Source organism: Anastrepha obliqua, chromosome 1, assembly GCF_027943255.1.
Source record: "Anastrepha obliqua isolate idAnaObli1 chromosome 1, idAnaObli1_1.0, whole genome shotgun sequence".
In the NCBI taxonomy this organism is placed as follows: domain Eukaryota; kingdom Metazoa; phylum Arthropoda; class Insecta; order Diptera; family Tephritidae; genus Anastrepha; species Anastrepha obliqua.
In genome coordinates, this window is record NC_072892.1 from 172,383,182 (window position 1) to 172,389,181 (window position 6,000).

At 34.1% G+C, this 6,000-nt stretch overlaps 1 protein-coding gene across 1 annotated transcript in view; it reads right to left on the reverse strand.

Annotated features, from left to right (window-relative positions):
- LOC129241027 (xaa-Pro aminopeptidase 2) overlaps positions 1-5,732 on the reverse strand; it is a 51,614-nt gene extending 45,882 nt beyond the window's left edge. Inside the window, exon 1 of the mRNA XM_054877156.1 lies at positions 5,606-5,732. The gene's annotated coding sequence lies outside the window, so the exon portion shown is untranslated. The remainder of the gene's footprint in view (positions 1-5,605) is intronic.
- Between the last annotated feature and the right edge of the window lie 268 nt (positions 5,733-6,000).

Below are 6,000 nucleotides of genomic sequence, written 5' to 3' on the forward strand. Positions count from 1 at the left end.
GACAATAAGTAATTTGATTTACAAAAAGATGGAATGAGAGTGATATTGAAGGGCCAATGCCCCCAAGCTCATTTAGAAGAAATATATACATATTATTTAAAAACAAGTGGTTAACAAACAATGACATATACGATTAGTTGACAATTGATTACAAGGATTTTGCAAGATCTGTTGGTGTTTGACGGTTAAGCCGACTTTGGGTAGATTTTTCTTTATTTGGTAGTCTTCTCATCATAGGATTTGTATGCGTTAATAGTCTATTTATGTGTCTTCTGCTAGCGCTTTGTATTGTTTCATCAATAGTATCGATGTCAAGGTCGCGATGAATATCTGCGTTAGGTATGTACCAAGGTGCATTAGTTAAGGTCCTAAGTATTTATGAAAATAATGTTTCAATTCAATTGAGCAATGCTTTCTTTGACCAATTCTATATGGAAATGAATGCGTTTGCAAACGATGTTTTCGGCTATGAACAAATGTTGGAATCGAATGAAAAAGGAAAGAAACGCGAAATGATAAAAAGAATTCTTGGAAAATTTAAAATGAATGGTGCTTCATTGGAAAAATTCATATGCATATTATTTACCATATCAACTTTTTATGGAACATATGGACCAAATGAACACAAAAAAATAATTTAGTTTTGTTTTGATTTTTTGCAACATTTTGGTTTTCAGTTAATACAATAAAAACAATACTGTTTTTTCGTGAACACAAAATTCTAAATTTATTACGTTGTTTGTTTAGAATTTTTTTAGAAAAAAAGTAAATGTTTTGGTTTTGAGGAAATTTGTTTATTGTTGCTATTTGTGAAAGCGTAGATATTTGTAAGTATTTGACTATAATCCTAAAAGTTAATGGAATACCACTATGACACATAGAAAACATCAAAGGGGTGTTTTTTGAAAATTATAAAAAAAATTGTTTTCAAAAATTTTGAAGAAATAAAGTAAAATAAAAAAATTTCGAAAGCATAAGATTTTTTCAAAACCAAATTTTCCTCAAAAAGATAAAAGAAATTTCTTCGAAGAGGTGTTTTTCTAAAATTACAAAAAAAAAATTTCAAAAATTTTAAACAAATAAAATAAAATAAAACTTTTTCAAGGGTATGGAATTTTTTCAAAACAAAATTTTCTGAAAACCAAAGAAAATTTAAAAAAAAAAATGGTGTTTTCAAAGCATTTCATATTCCACTATTAATAGAGAATACATTTTTTCGAGGGGGTGTTTTTCAAAGCGGAAAAAAATCTTTTTTAACAAATCAATTTCAACTTTTACAAAAGTATGAAATTTTTTCAAGAACAAAATTTTCTCAAAAATGTTAAATTAAAAAAAAATAGTTTTTTCAAAATATTTAATTTTCAGCAATTAACTGAGAAGAAATTTGTTAGAGCGAAGTGTTTTTCAAAACTTCAAAACACTCTTTTTAACCAAAAAAATAAACCTTTTTTCAAAAACAACAGCAATGATAACATTGCCTAACAATTTCTGCACTTTTGCGCAGTCTAAAGAGGCATTGATACAGAGTGTATTTCCAAACATAGTTCAACATTACAAAAACCATGATTGACTCAGCGAAAGAGCAATTTTAGCTGGGAAAAATAAGGACGTCAATGATATAAATTCAGCTATTTTAGATCAAATACCTGGTGACATAGTTGCGTATAAGTCAATGGACACTATTACTGATCAAGATGAGGTCGTAAATTATCCAACTGAATTCTTAAACTCACTCGATTTGCCAGGCGTACCACCTCATAATTTACGATTAAAAATTGGAGCACCGATTATTATGCTGCGCAATAGTAATGTGCCCCGACTTTGCAATGGTACCAGACTCGCTGTGAAGAAGCTAATGGGTAACGTTATCGAAGCAACAATTTTGAAAGGGAAATACAAAGGAGAAGACATTTTGATACCCTGAATTCCACTGATTCCGGCGGATTTACCATTCGATTTCAAACGTTTGCAGTTCCCTATTCGCAAGGACAGTCTCTACAAATGTGCGGTATTAATTTAGAATACCCAATTTTTTCTCATGGACAATTGTATGTAGCTTGCTCACGAGTTGGCAAACCATCGTCATTATTCACGCGAAAGATGAAAAAACCAAAACCGTTGTCTACCAAAAAGTGTTACAATAAAGTTCGAAAGAAATTGTATCAAAGAATTTGCTTTGTTTCGTATTAATTTTATTCTCTTTCAGCAAATCATTGAATTTATCGTCTAGCGAAGCGGGCGAGGGTACGCTAGTTTAATATAAAAAACCTTAGTTTTTCCTATTTCCCACTATTTATAGCCCACTCTAGACTTCATAATCTGCATAAGCTGTTCAACTATGACCCAAACAATGACCCAAAGTTCAAAAACGGTTTCAGATAGAAAATTAATAAAAATAATTTTGCTTGATATTTTTCTGATTGGTTGTTTTGATTTTATTCAACGAGGCATAGCAACGGATGCCGGGTATTGTAATATTATGGTTATTAATAAAAAATTATTTTCTATGAAATTATTGTTTGTAATTCTTTTACGTACATATACTAAATCCCTCAAAACTACTCTTATGCGAGCGCGGCCGCGGGTTAAAGCTAGTCGTTGATAAAAGTTCCCGAAAATAAAAATTTATTAAAAACTAATTTGAGAGGAATGACAATAGCCGGGCAGTTTTTAAGAAAAATTACGGACAGCCCATCCTTATCAGCCTGCGAAGAAGGTTTTAAACCCAAAATCCTTTGCTTTTAAACCTTCCAAAAATAAAAATTCAATCACTTCATGATACTAAATTTTTTCCATTGTAGAAAATACTGTGCCATCTGGCATCATCATTAACAACATCAATCTCTCCCTGTTACACGACCCTATATGTTATAATAAATCTAGAAAAAAGGTCATTTGCCCCAACACGAGAATGCTTTAACTAATAAATTTATAGTCCATGCAGATTTAGCTCTTAAGAGAATTTGATTTATTTCAAAATTTTCAACTTTGGCAAATTATAGAATGGAGAAGAAGAAGGAGAAAGGTAAAAAGAAAACGAAACAAAATAGAAAAGGAAAAGGTCCGAGTACATACTACGAGGGTGCCTTTTATATTTCGGGATTTAGCAACCCTGGTGTTGCAATCTGGCAACTGACAGTTGTATCGCAAAGTTTGACATTTTTTGGCTTTTACGTACTCAGAACGTTTTGAAATACCAGCGCTATTTGTGTTGTTTACAGTAACTTAAAAGATTCATCTCGGTCCAAAAATGGAATTAAATCGTGAACATTTTCGTGCGATTATTTTTTACAACTTTCGACGTGGATTAACTCAGCAACATTGCATAGATGAACTTAATTCATTTTTTGGCGATGAAGCTCCATCAAGGACCAGTGTTGGTTATGGTGAATTCAATCGTGGTCGTAGTTCACTCCAAGACGAATTTCGTGAAGGTCGTCCAAAATCAGTTGTTGTTCCGAAAACCATTGATGCTGTGCGCGAACTGATATTGCAAGATCGCCATGTGACCTATCGTGAGATTGAGACAATCTTTGGCATTAGTGGGACCAGCATACATTCAATATTGCATAAACATTTGACTGTCAAAAAATTGGTTCGCGTTGGATCCCACACAATTTGTCAATCGCTCAAAAAAAGGCTCGTGTCGATTGGTCGAAGGAAATGCTCAAAAAATACGATCGCGGGGCTTCGAAACACGTCTATGACATCGTGACAGGTGATGAATCATGGATTTATGCGTATGAGCCCGAAAGTAAACAGCAGTCGACTGTATGGGTGTTTCAAGATGAGCCAAATCCAATAAAAGTTGTTCGCGCACGAAGCACTTCCAAGCAAATGGTCGCCTGTTTTTTCGGAAAAACTGGACATGTCGCAACCGTACCACTAGAACAATGCAGAACAGTAAATTCTGAGTGGTACACAAGCATTTGTTTGCCAGTTGTCTTCCAAGAAATTAGGAAAGCCTATCGCCAAAGACGGATAACTCTTCACCAGGACAATGCGAGCTCTCACACATCGGCTCAAACAACTGCATTTTTGAGCACCCAAAACATCGAATTGATGGGTCATCCGCCGTATAGTCCTGACTTGGCACCGAATGACTTCTTTTTATTCCCGTACGTAAAAAACAAACTGATAGGTCAACGTTTTTCGACACCTGAAGAAGCGGTTGCGGCATTCAGAATGCATGTTTTGGAGGTACCTCATTCAGAGTGGCAAAAGTGCTTCGACAATTGGTTCAAACGCATGCAAAAGTGTATAGATCTTCATGGAGAATATTTTGAAAAACAATAAAGTGATTTTCGATTATTAAAATTTGTTTTTGTTCTCTAATCCCGAAATATAAAAGGCACCCCTCGTACCTAGCAGTTGAAAACTGCGCACCAGACGATTTTTCGAAACCTGCTGCTTCCTGCTCAGTCTACTAGCCAAACAATTTCACGTTCCCCTTCGAAGCAGAGGCCATAAGGCCAAGAGGAAATCTATAACAAGACAATTACAACCAAATTAAAAAATAAACACAAGAATTTTATGAACTCCACACAGTTTACATGAATAGCAGAATAGCACAAACAAACGGCTGCAGATCAGAGTGTTGCACTTGATTTAGGCCGCAAAGCAGCCTTTGCAGATGCGAAGGAAAATATTGTACTTCTATATGTGAGTGCGTATGTATGCATGCACAATTTTGTATATGTTTTCAAATACACTTTTTTTTGATATATATTTTTTTTTGTATTTATTTTTTTGTTTTTGGTCGAACATTGAACATGAAGATTCGGCACAATAATTAATGCGCCACCTATTTATAGCTTGAAAAACTGCTTTTGTTATATGGAACAGCAATAATTTTCCACCAACGCATTTTTCTGCGCTTGTATATGTAAATGTGTGTTAAAAAAAAAATTTTTTTGTTTAAAAAAAATTGTATGTTTGAAAAAAATTTTTTTTTTTATTTTTCAATTTTTACGATGTAATTTTTTCGCCCATTTTCGGCTAACTCATCCAATTGAGTGATTGTTGTTTAAAATAGCGCTACACTGGCGTGAAAAATAACAGAAATAGCGCATAATCTATTTTGTTTATATGCTTGGCAATGTGCTGCGAAAAAAACAAGTGACTCACGCAATGCGCAAGAGAAGCAGTGCCAAAAAAATAATGCCACGCAAACTGTTACGTTTTAAACAAATCATTTAATTATATATTTGATATTTTGATTCACTATTAACCTTGAAAATGTGAAATTTTCAAACTTTTAGCAATGACCGTGACAGTGCGTAACATTTTATACATACATACATACATATGTAAATACAAAATTGTTGCTCTGCCAATTGGTCCTTTCGCTTGTAACCACTTTTTGAAGGCATACAGCCGTTACTCATACGCCGTGTACCCCCGAGTTACTTTAACGCGTTTTACCGCATGAATTTTTGCAGCATTTTTCTTTGTTTCTTTTCTATTTCTTACACATAATAATACTCCACAAACAACAACAAAGCCTTATCGCACTAATGCACCGCGTTGACCTACTAAACTGCAATTATTATTCTCATCCCCATTTTAAATTTGTTTTTTTTTTCTTTTTCTTTTTGCTATTAACCTGTTGGATTGACGCGCTCTTGTCACACTTTTGCCACTGTCGTCGACGCCGCAGCGAATAAGTGAACAAAGTTCTTCAACTTTTTTGTATTCAATTTGTTTTTTCGCTTACTTCGAACCGCACGCGAGCAACGCAAATAGCAAACTAAATAAACGCGCCTTGCTCAGCTATAATGATTTTATTTTTTGAAAAACTCAAAGTATGAAAAAAAACCAATCCATTGCACTATGTTTCGAACAGCGCCAACATTTTGTGTGTGTATGTGCTTGTGAGCAACGTCGCGCGTTTGTGGCTGTGTGCATGTGTGTGAGCATACCTACAAGTACTTACATGCATACATGTGCATGTGTATGTTTGCATGTGTACGCATACAAATTTATGTACTAAAGAGCTGC